General features: G+C 44.8%; 1 protein-coding gene across 27 annotated transcripts in view; it reads right to left on the reverse strand.

Moving 5' to 3' along the window:
* The window catches only part of NRXN3 (neurexin 3), a 1220542-nt gene that overhangs the window by 1189621 nt on the left and 12265 nt on the right, over positions 1-18656 (reverse strand). The window contains exon 1 of one of the 27 annotated variants that reach the window (XM_082232030.1): positions 9007-9025. The exons of the other annotated variants lie outside the window; for them this stretch is intronic. The gene's annotated coding sequence lies outside the window, so the exon portion shown is untranslated. Of the gene's footprint in view, positions 1-9006; positions 9026-18656 lie in introns of those variants that run through there. 27 annotated transcript variants of the gene reach the window in all.

Here is an 18656-nt window from a genome sequence, read left to right on the forward strand (position 1 = left end):
TAATGAAAAATAATTTCTTCTTGGCAGTATCACGGCTAGATTCAGAGGCACATCCCTACGCAAGTTTCTCATGAAGACGTTTCCAAGTTATTTAGTCCACAAGTTGGGGCGGGGAGGAGGGAGAAGAATTGGCAACTGCACTCCCTTCATGGAGAAGTTTATCTGTGAATTAACTGATTAAAAGCAGAGCAGCTGAACTGCAATAGGAAATGGGTCGATAAGAGACCTTTAGTGGATGGGGAGCCATTGATCAATAATTACTTTTCTGCTAAAGAGTCTTTTCCTGAAGTAGCAGAGGCCCTCCTTTTGCATACATCTTCAACATTTGCATTAACCTTTACAGCGCAAGGATTAAAGACAATCACACCACAGACATTCTATAAGCACTTGATTCTATCCCTTTCCCCCTTCTTCATCTCCCATTTAAAAACCTGGGCATGCTGCTTATTGGCCAAGCACTCCACAACTCCCACCTACCTCCACACCTGTGCAGTTTTGTGACCTACTCAGCTTAATGCAGCCTACCAGCCGTGTATGGTGGCCTACCTAATTCCAGGGGTTTTTTCCTGCCTGCCAGGGACTTCAGCTTGGTGTGTCACAAATTGTGAAGGCCTTCTAGACATGTCCAATACAAGGACGGCAGGCATTTCTGGGGAGAAAGAAAAATAGAACGTCCAGGAAAACTAAACACTCTGAATATAGTTGTGCATCTTTCAACACCATTACGAGGGCGCTAATATAGGGAGCCAAGAGTGTCAAACCAGAGACCATCACCGATGGAATTCTTGGGCATATGGAGTTATTGGCCTGATCTTCATAGAGTTAGAAGGGTCATCTAGTCCAACCCCCTGAATGCAGAAATCTCAGCTAAAGGATCTATGACAGATGGCCATCCAACCTCTGCTTAAAAAGCTCCAAGAAAGAAGAGTCCACAACCTCCCGAGGGAGACCATGCCACTGTCGAACAGCTCTTACTGTCAGAAAGTTTTTTTCCTGCTGTTTAGTCGGAATCTCCTTTCTTGTAACTTGAAACCATTGGTTCAAGTCCTACCCTCTGGAGCAGGAAAAACCAAGCTTGCTCCTGACCCAGATCAGAAACATGATGGAGAGCAAAGGTTTAAAGCCCCCTTATCTTCACTGTGTCGCAATACCATCTAGACCAGGCATGGACAAACTTGGCCCTACAGATGTTTTGGGACTACAATCCCCATCATCCCTGACCACTGGTCCTGTTAGCTAGGGATGGTGGGAGTTGTAGTCCCAAAACATCTGGAGGGTCATGTTTGGCCATGCCTGATCTAGACCAAAGGCCCGTCTAGCCCAGCATCCTGTTTCCAACAAGGCTGACTTGGGGAGGGCTGTAAGCAGGACATGTGGACAATGGCTCTCTCCTTCTGTTGTTCCCCTACTGAGAGGCATGCCAAGTGATCCTGGAGTAGATATATTGAAGGTCCTGGTTCAAAAGAGCAGGGAAAGCCATCAGGAATAAAACTGTTAGAATGAGCAGATGGTCAAAGCAAAGGACAGGAGCTAGACACGGAAAGCTTGAGTGGCCTAAAATACCTGGGGGAGGGAAATTCTAGAGAGTACCTGAAGTGGACAGGCATGATATAGGGCGTAACAGGGGATTCGTCCTGGGTAGCCTAGCGTCCAGGCATAGGACCAAACTTCATGCAGTGCCAAATCCATTACTAAAAAAAACACATCATGGATTTTAGAGTTAGTAGTAGGCATGGAGGCAATTTTCATTGTGACTGCCGCACTCAGGAAAGGGAGTGCCTCTCCAGCCAAAATTCTGACGAAAAGCAGCAGTAGGAGACCCCCCCCCCAGCAAATAGTAGTGCAGGGGGCTATTTTTATGAGAGTCATGGCTGAATCCTGGAGAGGGAAGGGCTGCTCCTCCCCTTCCTGCATGCTGCCATGCTGATTAAAATTGTCCCCACAACTATTATTATGACGCACCACTCTCTCATTTGGAAGTCCTCTGATCTTCGTTGTGTGATGGTGCTCTGCAATTACTCAGTGATGAAGAAAATGCATTCTGCATACACTCAGGAGGCACTTACATATAATATATATAATAGGAATATATGAGAGCATTTAAAACTGATGCTAAGGCATCAGTAAACCAGGGCCCAAATTAAGCTCTGTTGATTTCCAAGCATCTTGTTCCAGATGGTGGTAGTGGGCAGCCAATCATCATCCCACTTGCTTGTAGGTTACAGCAGCCTGAGAGCAACCTTCCAGAAGCCACATGTCATTGATGGGTGGGACTGAAGTCAAGTGGGCAGGGGCCAGAGATACAACTCTTAACCCTGTGCAGTGGGCTACAGTCTCAGCCACACATTAAAAAAAGAACAGGTTTCTATGCTCATCTCTCTCCATCCTGGCAAGTGAGAAGCTTTTCTGCCATTCAAGGGCACACCCCAGCCATGGGGCACACCCATGGAGCAAGGCTGATGAAGAGTAAGAACTTGGGAAGAGTCCCAGCCGCCATTCAGAGAGGCCTGGGTAGCTGCATTCAGCCCTCAAGGCAAGAGCTTCCTCATCTCCGAGTTACAAAGTAAGTTCATAAATCAACTGTTGCACAAAGCAAACTTCTAGTGAAGGAAGAGGTGGACTGCGTGTTTAACTAAAGTCTAGTTCCAGTGCATTGTCATAACTCAGTGGTGGGCAGACAGCAGACCAAGATCTGCTAGTCAATTTCCAATTGAGTGTTTACAATCAAAACATGTGACTCTATACTCCCAAAGTGGGGAATCTCTGATCTGTGGGCCCAATATGGCCTATCAGGCCATTTTTGGCACGCTGCACCCACTTTCACCGCACTTGGCAACATATGGGATACCAGGCACAGAAAACAAAACCGAGACTTGGAATTTCAAGCAGCCACTAAAATGAGGAAGAACTGGGAGTGGACTTTCAAGCACACTCCCAATTCTTCCTTTCAATCATCAGCTTGAATTCAAGCCAGTGGTGCAAGAGATCTTTGTTCTGCATCTGCAACTTGAGCCACACCCACAAAGGAAAAGTGTTACTGTGGGTCATCTGATGTCACTGTGACATTAAGTGACAGGTGGGCCACCCTTCCCAGCTGTCAAAATAGCCCACAAGGGGTGTGGGAACTCAGGATCCTGTTTGCTTACTGGATATTATTCCTCACCTCTGCTGAGTCTGACTACTGGTCCATTTAGCTTAGTCTCCTCTGAAGCGACTTGGAGTGTCTTTCCAGAGGTCTTTCCCAGTCCTACCTGAAGATTCCAGGAATAGAATCCGAAACAGTTTGCATGCAAAGGATGTGCTCCACCACTGAGGATTTTGGCAAAACAGACTGAACTACGTAGAATTAATAAGGTACTTCTTACATTCTTAAGGAAGAGTACATACTCAGAAACACTCAATAGAAAATTGTGTATGCCTTCGCTGTTAAAGGGATCCTAAAAACGAGCTCTCGCTTTGCCATTTTAAACAACTGTATGTCTTCAAGGAGACCAGTAAAAGTAGGTAGACCACACAAAACTGAAGTCAGCTCACCTCTGTCAACTGCAAGCACCACTGCAAGTCAAAAACAGCACACAACTGAGGGGAGCACTCACTCCACTATTTTTTTTAAGGATTTCTCAAGTTGGTTGGAAATCTAGGGCAGCCAAGAGGAGTCTTGCACTTCAGCTCTGAGCTGCAAATCCCTCTGCTTTTTGTTGAATACCTGGTTGCTCCTTCCCTCAGTACTGCTAATACACATCAATCCTAATTCACAACAGCCCCCTGCTGTTCCAATTCATTCACCTCCCCTGAGCAGAGATTGCAATTCAAGGCAAACTGTGAAATGCCTTGTGATGGGGACAAAAAGGCTCTCTAGGGACAAGCTAAGGTCAGCAAACTTACTTTGTTTGGAACCTCTGATCCACTTCATCCTGGGTCTCCTGAGGTGACAAGAGCATGCACTAACCAAATGAGCCTTTAACAGATTTGTCCAAAGGAGTGAATAAAGAAATTTACTTTGACAGCTATAATGGAACAAGTTCTGTAAACAAAACACAGCAGGAGAAAGTGGGGGGGGGGAGGAGGGAGGAAAGAGACCTCAGCATTTTTTCCATTATTATTTTTTTGAGAAGTGCTCTGTCTGCTTTAAGGACAAGTATTCTGATAACAGTGTAGCAAAGTGTTCAAAAGACTTCCTTTACATTATCGCAGTAATCCTTACAATGGCTGTTTAAGGCAGAAGTGTATTATCTCCATAAGGTGCTGGGGCCAAGCAAAGGGAACTTGTCGAAACGGCCACTCAGAGTTTATGTCCAAGGCAAGATTTGAGTTGGGAACTTCCCCATTTCTGCAGCAGTCTTCACATGTTGCTCAACATCGAAGGAAGAATGGAGCTGAACTGTTGGGTCCCACTCAAAATGTCACTTGACTGAGTTACCCCCTCCCCCCCCCCCATATATCTGAAAAGTAACAAGTAACTGAGATACATGAGTAGAACGAGGGCCCTGTTCCTCTGCTTATGTGTGACAGCACACAACGAGGGGTTAAATCTTACAAACTACAGTACATAGTCTTTCCAGGAGCAAAGCACAGAACAAACACCACATAGAAGGCACTTTAAATGCATCCCTGGAGCAGCTCTGTTCCTGTGTGGAAACTTAATTCGTGTGTGGTTGTTGCTTACCATTTAAGCTGAAGAAGACTCTCCCCACTAACACCAACTTTTTGGAAAAGGAATAACTCCTACTGACATTCTTCTGTGAGCAAAATGCTTCAGAATCCTTTGCCTAGCTTATCTTCTGTTCCTATATGTTATCCATAATATTTTCTCCACCACCACGAGAGGTGAAGCTGGTGGTAATGTGTGAGAAGGGGTCTTCACAGCAGCATTGAGAGCATGGAATGCCCTGCCCAGGGAGATCCTGCACTGGGTACTTTTAAATTCCACTTGAACATATTTTTTTTTATTTCAGTTGGCCTATGTTGGATGGAAAACCTCTGGCCCCTAACGGGTTGTTGGATTACAACTCTCAGAAGCCCTACCTGGGCTTAGCCAATGGTCAGGGATGCAAGGAGCTGACCTACAACAAAAATCTGAACAGTCACAGGATCCCCATCCCTGTTTATGTGATTTTTCTCTCTTCTCTTTGGATTGCTTTGCTGCTGTGCTGGTTATAATTTCCCATTCTTATTGCTGACCACTGTTTTTAATCGCTTGGTTGCAAACTGCTGTGAGCTGGAAAAGCAGCACAAAAGTATTGCAAATTTTAAATATATCTCATTTATTTATTTACAACAAATTCCACCATTCCACCAATGCTCAAAGTAACTAACTGGGATTGTAATGCAGCAAAATAAAGCACAATGGAATAATAAAAAGTAGTCTTTAAAGATGGGAAACTGATGAAGAAGAGATGACATCTGCCCTTAGGTTAAACAAAGGTGCCAAGAACTGAGCAGGGTTTGTTTTCAAGCTCTCTCCTGCCCAAATCTCACTCCACCCAATAGGTAAGCTGATTTAAAACAAAAAAACATGTAGAGTTTTCTGTATCAAAAGCAACAACACTTTTGCATTTATAAAATGTTGTATGTTCCCGGTGAGTCTAATACAGGCTTCCTCAACCTCAGCCCTCCAGATGTTCCGAGACTACAATTCCCATCATCCCTGAGCACTGGGTCCTGCTAGCTAGGGATCATGGAGTTGTAGGCCAAAAACATCTGGAGGGCTGAGATTGAAGCTGGGCAACTCAGGCTTCTGGGATTACCTTTTTTACCACCTTCTTTTTTTAAAAAAAAAAGTAAAACCTTGGGTTCCACCATACTATGGCTGTAAACCGCTTTGATATTTTAAAATAAAATTGTAGTGTATACAAATATTTTGTAATAAATAAATCAAAATAAATACCAACTATACTCAGCAGCAACAACCGAAGCCCATTTCACAACCAGCCTTAAGAATGCATGCAAACCCCACACACCACTAAATATATGTTTGTTCCATCATGAAAAACATTTCAGCATTACAAAGTACTGAACACACTGGGCTGCATTAAACTTATAGAGCCATTGGAATTAATGAACAGCACTATGTTAGCTTGAACCTGTTTTACATTACATACATATGCTGTTTCTGCATTTATCAGCCACACATTCCAAGCAAAGGAGGTTGCTCTTAAATGTTAATGGGGGGGGGAGAGAGAGAGACATATTTAGCTTTTGCCTCCATGTTGCAGCAACATAGTACACACCATGCAGCCTGCTTACTTTTGCTCCCTGTTCTCTGTGCCTTTGTTCCCCACGGTGCAATACTCTTCCATTTCTTGTAAGAGACAAAGCACAAAGGACAAAGTCATTGGCTCTTGACTGTCACTGAAGCACCACTCAAGCATTCTTAGCTATTAATTCTTCCCCTCAGCCTACTGCTTCAGTGTACCTATTTTACAGGAGGAGAAAGAAAGGCAAAGTGAACAAAGGCACATGCAGTCAATGAGGAAACAGCAGATCCCAAGTGTTTCCATTTGGAATCTCCAGCTCTACACATTCAACTATACAATTGCATTAGCTTTAGTCTTTCAACGATCAGTAAAAGTGACTAATGCCTTTGTTTAAACACTAATTCAGGGCCTGACCTTTGAGTCAAACTGTTCTGGAAGAAAGATATCATGGAGGCAAATGAGATTTTACCGGCCTAACAAAGGTAGAATATTTGCGGTTTTCTGAAACAACAAGTACACAATTCTGTGTTTCAAGAGACGCTAGAACAAAGCCTTGGAAGAGATGGTAGAGAATTTTCCTTGGTCTGCATCTTTAAGTGAACCAATCAAATTTGCACCTTTCAATTAATACAAAGATTGCAATGTCATTATTCCTCATATTCCACTTCTCCAAATTTTGCAACACAGCTCTCAGCTCAAAGTGTGTGTGTGTGCGTTTAAGATAAAATATATTTAGAAATGTGTATGAGATTAAAATGCTAATTTAAACAAGAGGTGGGGTTAAAAAATGCAGATTAATGCAGAAACCAGATGGAACAGATTTATGAATAAACGTATGCGGAAGTGATATTGACTGGAAAGCTACAGCCAAATCCAAGGAAATGTGGGTTCTTTTAAAAAAAACAGCATTCAAGAACAAGCCCAAATCTGAAACCCAGGTTGCCCAGCCCCAGGCGCACAGGAGGGCGGAGCCAGCCGGCCGCCTCAGCATCTCACTGGCTCAGTCGCCCCCAAACTCGCAGTGTAGAGCCACCCACAGAAGAAGAGCCCACTGCGGCGCTCCGACCGACGGGCAGGCTCTTCCCCAGACTCAGGCCCTGGACTCTCGGCCTGGCGCCCCTCAGAGCCCGACGCCCAGGTAGCCCACACCCCTAGTGCCTGTGGGTAAGATGGCCCTGTTTGTTTTTTGCAGTCTTCAGAGTAGTAGAGTACTGGACCATTTAAACAAGATTTTAGCTGCAGCTCATTCATTTTCAGCTTTGTATTGCTGTTATTTAAAAAGTACGCCTAGATATTCCTTTGTGGTGCCTATAACCTAAGTTTAAGGTGCCATTTGGCTCTTAGTTTTCACATATCAGTTTCTATTTATTTTTATTTAATTAATTAATTTATATACCGCCGTATACCTGGAGGTCTCATGGGGTTCACAGAAAAAAGTTTCTAACACTGCCACAAGTAACTGTTGTAAATTTAAAACCAGTAGATGCTTTCAGTCTCTTCCTCATAGTGCACAAAATAAGGAGAGGAAATTTGCACAAACCCAAAGCTCAGCACATCTCATTTACATAACAAATCACAATTTCCCCTTTACTTCTGAATCAGGCTATGGTCACTTTCGATGAGCCTCACAGAATGTTATGTACACTAACTCAGGAACCATACATGATTATGAACATATGTTCTCAATACTGCACCAAGACTAATCTTTGCACCCACTTTTAAAAATGCATCTTTAATCACCTAAATACGTAGAAACACACACGCTCTCAAAACTGGAAACCTACTTACACAAAATGCAAATTGTCATTAGCTAATCTAGTTCAAAAGGGGCGCGGGTGGCACTGTGGGTTAAACCACAGAGCCAAAGGCTTGCCGATCAGAAGGTCGGCGGTTTCAATCCCTGTGACGGGGTGAGCTCCCATTGCTCTGTCCCAGCTCCTGCCAACCTAGAAGTTCAAAAGCACGTCAAAGTGCAAGCAGATAAATAGGTACCGCTCTGGCGGGAAGGTAAATAGCGTTTCCATGTGCTTCTCTGGTTTGCCAGAAGCAGCTTAGTCATGCTGGCCACATGACCCAGAAGCTGTCTGCAGACAAATGTCGGCTCCCTTGGCCAGTAAAGCGAGATGAGTGCCGCAACCCCAGAGTTGTCCGCGACTGGACCTAATGGTCAGGGGTCCCTTTACCTTTAATCAAGTTCAATTTGCCACCAACAATTTTATTCTGGAATTCAACAGAAGGGAGATCAGGTTGAATTTTTGGTAGGTTTTTTGTTTAAAAAAAAAGCCCAACAAAAGCAGCAACAAACCTCTATTTCAGCTGCATTATTTTTCTATCACATTATCTCACACACAACACTCAAAACAACTAAAATTGAAAAAGTAGAGGAAAATTGTCTTCCTTTTAGTTTGTTTACTCAGTATGTTTGACAGTACTCTGTATACAGCCAGATGCACAATTTCCTTGGTAAAGCACATCAGTCAGGATTCCCCTTTTATTTGCAAGAAGGGAAATATTTAATACTTAGGAAAGTATAATTGCAAAAGAAAAACTGTCGAGGAAGGTAGGAATCAAGGGTGGAAACTTACATCTTTGTTATTGACTAGAAAAAACAGAATAGCATCCTTAACAAAATGTGTACTGAGAATTATATTTATCCACAAAAGTAAAAGACCCTACTACAGGCATGGTCTTAGTTTATATTACTCATGAAAATCACCATCATTTACCATGCATAGGGATGAGTCAAGTTACAGAGAACTATAAGGAAAGAATTAAACAAAGGTCTGAACAATTTATTTAATACCAGTACCGGTTCCTAGTCTTGAGCCAGCTGATCGTCTCATCCTAATCCAAAGCCTCAAAACGAAAATACAGTAACTTTCCACAGCAACCCAAGGGCTTTATTTCAGCAGTACCAAAATCCAGCTCAACAAGTGGAAAACCTGATGCATTCTTAGAAGCCCACCACTCTGTGCACTGTACCACAACCTATAAAAGCCAGAGGATGCACGGAGCTTCATGCGGGCAGCGACAGCTCTCCAAGGAAGCCCAAAAATAGCAGAGAAAGATGCTTCACATGTTAAGGGAGAAATTGATGGGAAGCACAAGAAGCAGATTCCAAAAAGTGATGAAACAAGATGGATAGAATCCAGCACACGATGAGATGTCTCTTTGCAGACTGGTCAGTTGCCTCCATGTCACCCTTTGTGAAAATCTCCCTCCTCTACACGCAGCGGCGATAACTCAGCCCTTTGAAAAAGGTGTGGGAGTGATGCAGGGTTTGGACGGAAAGAGATGGCAGGGAAAGATGAAGGGGGGGACCTCATATGGGCAGTCTACGGCTGGAAGCTTTGAAAGCACAAGGTTTCTGCAAATGCCTCTGCTAAAAGCAGAGGCAGGCTCCTGGATCGATTATGCATGCACACCACTGAAAACACCAGCCGCTTAAGTGCCAGAGCCCTGCTGGATAATTTATAGGCCAGTGTTAGTATTCACAGAGTGGTGGGCAGAGTTCAGAGGAACAAGGTAGAGAATAGAAGTTTAAGACAACTTTCATATATCACTTATCAGCCATTCACTGCAAATTTCTGGGCTTGTTTCACAGACGTAAGCAAGGGGCAAAAGCCCAATCAGGGTCTCGGTGGGTACCAGCAGCCGCTCCAGAATAAATGAAGGGCATTGATCTGCATCTTTGAAATATGATTAGATAAAAGCTGCCTTAATTTTGAAATCAGGTCACCTAGTATTATCTTTGACGAGCAGCAACTATTGGGGTATGGGACATTCAGCAGTTGCCTTCATTCCCTGTAGCACTTTTCACATGTTCATTTGAATAGGTAGACAAGGGGGAGCAGGATTCCACTTGTTTAGGATCACTGGTTGTGAGCTAGTTCATGTGCAGCAGTAGGTGAGGAAGAGCCCTCCACCAAATCTGTACATAGCGTGGGACCAGAGGCCACAAGCAGGTAAAATGCTACTCTCTTCTGTTCAGAGTAATCTGTGGAAAGTGCTTGTGCATTGTCTCCACACACTGTAAGCTACTGTGCACTAATGTCTTAGGTACAACTCAGAGTAGTAAAAACCCTACTGCAGGCCTGTATTCACAGTCCCACCAAGAATCTGCTGTTATTGACACCTGTGTGGAGCCTGAACACAGCGGTCAACGTTCAACCATCTAACATAAACAACACAGTCTAGTGACACTTTTCAGACTGAAATGCCTTGTTGAAATACCTTGCAACTTGCATAAGCATCTTAATGCAATTCCTCCTGTCCTGATCTGTGATTATTAAGAGTGCTGCTTTAAAAGCATCGTTATCCTACCACCACCCAAAAAATCACCAGGTGTTCTCAGATATTTCCTCCTTATTTATAATTGACATTTTATCAGAGTTTTCCAAAGCAGAGTTACAGAAACCTTTATGAAAAGAAAGCTCCTGTTATTGAGGAAAATGTTGCTAACTTCTGCGGAAGTCTAAAACCTCGCTTAAACTTCAAGCTATGCTGTATTTGCAACTGTGTTCATTCCAGGAGGTGATAAAAATGGAACAACTGGTCCTACCAGAGGCTGTCTGTGGTTTTGCATCTGTTACAATTAGTATTTTTCCTGATAATACCAAAGTCCCAAAGCCTTTTTAACCATACTGCTACACCCAGTGTGCCAACATAAACATTCTTGCTGCTGCCAATAAGTACCAAATAAATTTTTGCATTTTGGGGGGGGGGGTTAACCAGTAACTGAGTACTCCTTAACAAGATTGCAGGCCCAGGCTGCATATTACCCCACCCCACCCCCGCTCAGGTGAGCTACCAATAAAGGAGACCACACAGTTGAATGGGATCAAATCAGGCCACAACTTTATTGACAACAGATGAAATGGTTTGGCATAGGCATTGGGTAAACATTTATTTCCGGGCTGCCTACCAGAAATGACATCAGGGTCAACCCGGCAGCAGGGATTCCTATGACTTACATCAAATAGGGGGATCCCTGAAGGGATCCCCGCCTCTAGGAGTGCTGATGCCCAAGCCCCCTGTCTGGGCAAATGGACAGAAGCAACTCCATCATGGATCCCTTTAACGAGATACCCTATTTCTGGAGGGGAATGCGAGGGTACACCCCCCTTCCAACCAAGGCTAAGCTCACCCAATGCCAAAACTGCCAAAGTTGTGATGATTGCTATGGGGTAGGCAAAACCTCCAGGTCATAGCCAATTCGCTTGGTAGGCAAATTCCTACCTGGCCTCACTAGTACGACGACCACCGCAGCCATAGAAAGGTCAATTCAATGAGTACAGTCATACCTCGGGTTGAATGTGCTTCAGGTTGAGCGCTTTCAGGTTGCGCTCCGTGGCGCGTTACTTCCATGTTTCACCAATCGCGCATGCACACTCAAAATGATGTCACGCGGATGCGCGGAAGCGACAAAACGCAACCAGCAGGCGTGCCATCGTGCCTTATGTTCCATTCAGGATGTGAACAGGGCTCCGGAACAGATCCCGTTCGCATCCCGAGGTACCACTGTAAATGCAAAATTACCAGAGTGGATGAGTTGATCCAACAAAGAAGAGCTGGGCATCGTGGGCTGGCATGGGCTGTTTTAAATCCCCCGGGAGCAGACATGAGGGCAGGGGTGGAGGAAGGGGGTGCGATGGGGGTGGACCGCCCTGGGTGTCACCACTGAGGGGGAGTGACAAAACGCCAGGCAGCACTCACAGCGGGGCCTGCAGCATGCCCAAACCACATCTCTCTTCTGGAAGTGACACGGTGGCTTGGGCACCTGCAGGCTCCACGCTGCCCCTAACGGTCCACCCGCCGGCGCCACCCCCCTCAGCTGTAGGGCGGCTGAGTGGGAAGAGGCAGGCAGACTCCTTGGAGGCCCCGCAAAGTGTCCTGCCCCAGCTCACCCCGCCCCTGGGTGAAGGGAATGTGCGATGCCCCAGGTGCCCAATCAACTTGCTCCATCGCTGCTGAGGGAAGCCTGATTGCTTCCTTAAGCCCGCCCCTGGAGAGCTCAGCCCTCTGGGCCAGCCTGCCATTGGCCAATTTGGCAAGCTGATGCAGAGCAGGATTTCAAGCCGGGAGCACAAGCCAAAGCTCACGTTCCAGCAGGGATCAGACCCTGACGCCCAGCCCTGCATCGCCAGCGGGAACGGAGGCGCTGGGCATCCCGCAAAGCCACCACACCCCTAAAAAGGGGGTAAGCAGATTTACCTGAAATCCCAGAATCAATCTCTACAAAACTACTTCATTTGGAGATAATTCCACATGCAAACACAGCATCTCCTGCTCACTGAAACAACTCTGCCTATTCCCCTGTGCTGCCCCTTACGCCTGGAACTTTTGCTGTTGTTGACTGAACTCACTAGTTGCTTTTTTAAAAACACAAAACTAACTCAAGATTACTTACAAAATAGTAGCAGATAAATTAAAAGGCACAATCAACCAAAGATGGCAACAGGCACACATGATAGTTCATTGCCATGATGGATAAACCACACACACTATCTTCTCCAAGTTTCTTGGCTGCATCCTTGTCCTAATCAAGATAAGCTTCAAAATTGTCTCATAGAATCATAGAGTTGGAAGAGACCACAAGGGCCATCGAGTCCAACCCCCTGCCAAGCAGGAAACATCCCTTAGATTTAGAGAAAAGACTAGATCTCATGCAGAAGTACATATTTTCTAGTCACTCCATTTAGAAATGAGAATTATTTCATGTGTGGAGTAGAAATTCGCTTCTTAGTTAATCATCTGGCTTTTTTGACAATTTAGGACTCAAACCAGTTATCCAATAAGAAAGGCAACAGCATGTCCATGAATGACTTGTTTGAGCCAGTGTACCAAAATAAGGTACATGAACACCCTTGGTCCCTGCAGCTATTTATTTTTATTTTTATTATTTTTATTATTACCACCCCCACCCCCATACACACTCTGGGTGGCTTCCAGCACATATAAAAGCATAATAAAACATCTAACATTAGCAACTTCCCGATACAAAGCTGCCTTCAGAAGTCTTCTAAAAGTTGTGTAGTTCTTTATCTCCTTGGCATCCGACAGTTAAAACACATGAGCACGCTTCACATATAAAATTAGTACTTGTTAGAACTACATTCAGGCTTGCTTCTTCCTTCACACATGCCTCCTTTTTTTTTTTTTTTTAGGTGCTTCCCCAAACCCCGCATACCTTCCTATCTGAGTACTTTTCCCCTGGCACAGGAGAAGGCAAACTCCAGGGCTTTTCCTGCTCTTTCAAGCAACAGAAACAGAACCCGTAAAAAGGCAGCTCCTTTCCTGCTTTCTTTCTCTCCTGAACATGAGAGGCACAGAGCAACAGATCTGGAACATAAAGCATTATTAATAGCCACTGTCCTGCCATGATGAGTCACCTCACCACATAAGCAGAATCACAAGCAGGTTTTTTTGTGTGTTTTTTTTAAAAGCCCTTTCCCAACAATCGTAGACCAACAAGGTAATTTATTGGCAGCATTAGAAGTGAAATACCAATCAATTGCACTAATATTGAAAGCACACTATGGTATATCATTGCCTAGCAAGGGAGGGAGAAGTACTTGCGGAATCCAACACAGTGATTCAAAACTCATTCCATCCTTCTGGGAATAATAAGATCCCTTAGATAGCTATTAGAGACATTCTTTTAGTCACCTAGCCATAAATATCCCATAAGCAAGAAGTGCTGCGGCGAATGCAGAAATCCGGTCACTGTGCCATCGTAGAAAATTATCCCCCCCCCCTTCTAAAAGCAGATCGGTTCTATGGGAAATTTCCAAATGGGCGGGAGAAAAGGTGTCCCACGGTTTCAAAGTCACAGGCATACATACCTGCTCAGATTTCCCTGTACTGTGTCATGTTCTAGGACAAGGATAGGGAATATATTTCAGCTAGATGGCCACATTCCCTCCTTGGGGAGCTACCTAGAGGTCCCCCCAGAGGCAAAAGTGGGCAGAGCAACTACAGTGGTATCTTGGGTTAAGAACTTAATTTGTTCCGGAGGTCCGTTCTTAACCTGAAACTGTTCTCAACCTGACGTACCACTTTAGCGAATGGGGCCTCCCGCTGCCACTGCCGCCACTGCCATGCGATTTCTGTTCTCATCCTGAAGCAAATTACTTAACCCGAGGTACTATTTCTGGGTTAGCGAAGTCTGTAACCTGAAGCGTCTGTAACCTGAGGTACCACTGTAATGTGAATTGTACCTTTATAGAATCATAGAATCATAGAACTGTAGAGTTGGAAGGGACCCTGGGGATCATCTAGTCCAACCCCCTGCAATGCAGGAATATGCAGCTGGTCCATACAGGGATTGAACCTGCACCCTTGGTGTTCTCAGCACCATGGTCTAACCAACTGAGCTATCCAGGCCTTTATAGAGTCAAGGTGGTTTATTTACACTTGGACATCCTTCTCTATTGTCCATCCAGGCAAGCAAGGAGAATCATTAAAGTTAAAGGACACATTCCAACCAGGCAAATATGCACAAAGATGATCTGGTGCAGGTGTGTGGCCTGAGCAAAGTTCATAGAGCTATATTTAGGGCCTGCGGGCCTTGTTTACCCTTAAAACTGAGTGACAATGCAAATTGTATGCATGTTTTGTCCAAAGAAGGCCCCTGAGTCCCATGGGAAGAGGGATTGACACTCTGAGAATTGCAGCTCTGGGAGGGGAACAGGGGTCTCCAAACAACTCTCAGCACATTTAACAAATTACAGTTCCCAGGATTATTCGGGGAAATCGATGACTGTTTAAAAGTAGTATGATACTGCTTTAAATGTATAGTGCTTTAAATGTATAGTGCAGATGAGGCCTAGGATTGTGGCGACTGTTGTATGTGCAACTATGCTGGGAGGTAGGGAGGGGAGGAAGGAGAGGTTAAAGTAAATAACCTGCCTATAGTATTTGATTTTTTAAAAATTACAATTTCAGCCAATTGCCCACCTGAACAGGAAAGCTTGTTTCAAAAACTGATGCTGACAAAAGGTGAAATTACTCAGCACATAAGTAGTTGTTGGCATCTGTCTCTCTTGGGAGACAATGGAGGAGTGTACCTTGTTGTAGCTGTACAGACAGATGCAGGAAATACATGTTTTGTTGCAGCTGGGGCAGATAAAGGCGTCCAGTTGTGATGCTGCAGACGCACCATGGGGTTTCTTTTCTCAACACTCCTCCCAGTGGCCATTCCTTCTCTGGTCACGGCTATGGATGCACAACCTGAATGACTGTCTCCAGCCACTGTGGTCATCTACAAGGGATCCCCACATAGCAGGGCTGATGTTGCCAGCCTTCGTGCCACATTTGCAGACATCTTTGTAATTCAGTTGGTCTGCCAACGGGCCTAGTGCCTGAAGAAACCTGCCCGCAGAGCACGTCCTTGGAGATCCTGCCCTCTTCCATTCTGTAGACTTGACCAAGCCAGCATACGCGTCACTAAGACAGGAGTGTGAACATGCTGAGAATGTGAGCTTGGGAGAACACATCTTTGTTTGAGACTCTGTCTTGCCATGTGATGTCCAAAATCTTCCTGACACAATGCATGTGGAAGGCATTGAGGCATCGCTCCTGGTCATTGTAAATTGCAGACCACTCACCTCCATAAAGCAGTGTACTCAACACGCAAGCCTGGAGAAGCAAGCCATTGCTGTAGTTGCCTTGCCAATATGCTCAGATTCAATGGAGATGTTGCTGATTATGGTGGAGTCCTGGTAAATGAAATCATCTACCACCTCAAGCGAGTGGTCACCAATGCTGATGTGTGGAGTAGTGGTGAAGTCCTGACCCAGGATGTTGGTCAAAACTCCCTGCAGGCTTGGGCAAAATAGTTGATGAGTCTCTGTAGAGCTTCCTCAGAGTCAAGGCTGTCTTCTGCTAACAACATCTCTCAGATAAGGACCCGTCACACTTTTGTTTTAGTGAGGAGATGTGCCAGGTTGAACAGTCCCCGTTGCTTCTTGAATATCTTCAATCCAGCTGAAGGCACAGGAGATCAGCAGGGAGAAGAATATGCCAAAGAGTTGGGGCAAGAATACAGCTCTGTTTCACACGGCTCTTTATACAGAAGCCGTATGAGGATGAGCCATCGTGCTGGACGGTGCCCCACATGTTCTTGTGGAAGGACACAATCACCTAAACATTAGGAAGAACTTCCTGACAGTAAGAGCTGTTCGACAGTGGAATTTGCTGCCACGGAGTGTGGTGGAGTCTCCTTCTTTGGAGGTCTTTAAGCAGAGGCTTGACAACCATATGTCAGGAGTGCTCTGATGGTGTTTCCTGCTTGGCAGGGGGTTGGACTCGATGGCCCTTGTGGTCTCTTCCAACTCTATGATTCTATGATTCTATGATCTTGTGAAGCTTCCTATCTTGCTGGGTGGTGTGAAGAGTCCTTTTCAGATGACAGGATCAAATAGCAGCTGGCGCAGTGAGAAAACCATGTTGATTGTTGACCGCTGAGCTCTAAAGCTGCGTTGTGACTTGGGATAGTTATGTCATAACTGGAAAATTGTGGCCCCACCTACAACTGAGCCCTGAAAGGTTTTCACAAGGGAATGGGACCCTCAGGCTGAAAAGAGGCTTCCACTCTTGCCCTAGAGCTTCAGTGGAAATTAAGCAGGTATGGACCTGGTCAGAGAAATGGAGAATGGAGAATGGTTCACTAGAAGGTGAATGCTGTTACTTATGGAGCCAAAGTAGAGCCCCCCACATACAAGACAAAGGTATCACTAAGTTTAAAGGAGCCCCAAAGTCTGCAGGAATACTACAATTACGGGGGAAACTCCCCCCACAAAAATAGGACTGAGCATGCACAGTGGTCATGTTATGCTTACTTTTTTGACAGTCAACTGTGTGAGATTGAATGGATTGGTTGGAATCCAGAAAGTAGTATTCCATTCTGCTAACTTTTGTTGTAGTTCTGACTTGCGTTATTGATCTTATACCAGCACCTGATCATTTCAAAAAGGCACGTGTGTGTATCTTTATAGCTATGCTGTAGCTATTTAGCTACATAGAGAAACTGTATGCCACTCCATGATTCTAGGATGAAGGGCAGTATAGAAATTTAACAAACAAAAATGTAACCTCAGAAGCAGCCTCACATTGAACTTCATCAGTTAAGTCTCTCTGAAGCCAATACGTATAGACCATCGTGGTTGTCTTTGTTTGCAAAGCCACAGCCCAACAGAAATCAAAAAGCAACTGATAAAACTATAAATGCACCACAGCATATTTGCCAAAAACAAATTGAATTTGAGCGGGCACACTCTGAGGTCACAGACACATACTGTTCAGGGTGCATTTGTGTGAAAAAGAATCCAATCAACCTCAGGCCTACTCCTGATGCGGGGCCATCCATCAAAGGAGCTGAGCTTGCTTCACATAACAATAATAGCCACCTCACCCACGTAACAAATGGGCACAAAAAGAAAGTGATGGGCCTTGAGTTATGCAGTCTTTAGAACAAAACCAGAAGCTTGGGTTCCAAACATTGCAGTTTGCTCACAAGAGTTGCCTCCGGCTTGTGGGGCAAAAGGCCAGAACACAGACTAAGAAATTTACAGTGCAACAAGTGTAATATTGTGGTATTCCTGCTCAGGGTTCCAGACAGGTAGCAAAGCCCTCTTCCATTGCACTCCATTTAATTCCACTTGGGACAGTTTTCCATCGTCATGTATACAGTCAACATTCCACAGCCACTAAGCATGCTGTCTTCATCGGGCTTCTTAAGAGAGCTCCCTCCTTACTTTTTTCTCTCAAGGTAGTCTCAGCGTTTTCTAACACCTACGTCTTCTGCATAGGTGGGGCAGTTGTGGATACATAAGGATCCAAACGTCGGTGTCAGATCTACATATTTTGCCATAGCGTGAGGAAGTCTGCACTCCCACCACCCACCCCTCCTGCAGGTTTGTGTCTAATCATCCTTGCTGCCACCACTGCTACCAAGAGAAAGATGACTACAGGTTCATGTCCCATCCTGCCAATGTGGCAGCTTCTTGCCTTCCTCTTCCTGGGGTGAGCAAGAAGGTAGGGCCATTCCTAAAAAACAATCCCTTGGAAGTTGGCACCTCTGCACATTCACCAAGTCACTAAGTTTATTCTGCCTTCTAGCATAAGTTAAGTCAAGACTCAGACTAGTTTTGCTTTACAGACTCCCTCTTTTACACAAATTAATTGGTTTGAATATGGGTGAAGCATGCATGCAAACCTGTTGTCCATTAGCAAAAATAGAAATAGTGTACAATTTCAGGAGGTGGGAGGAGGCAAATTTCCAGGAAAAGTATGACAATTATTTCCAGGACAACAGTCAAAAAAAAAAAAAAAGGAGAGGGAGAAGGAAAGGAAGAACTGCTACAGACACAGCTTCCAGAACAGATTGGAGGAGGTGCTATTCCTATTTTAACAGTGCCCAAATCTGCTTGAGGCAGGCTGCTTTATTCCACCTAGTGG

The sequence above is a fragment of the Podarcis vaucheri genome (genome assembly GCF_965113315.1).
Source record: "Podarcis vaucheri genome assembly, chromosome: 1".
Classification (NCBI taxonomy): Eukaryota; Metazoa; Chordata; class Lepidosauria; order Squamata; family Lacertidae; genus Podarcis; species Podarcis vaucheri.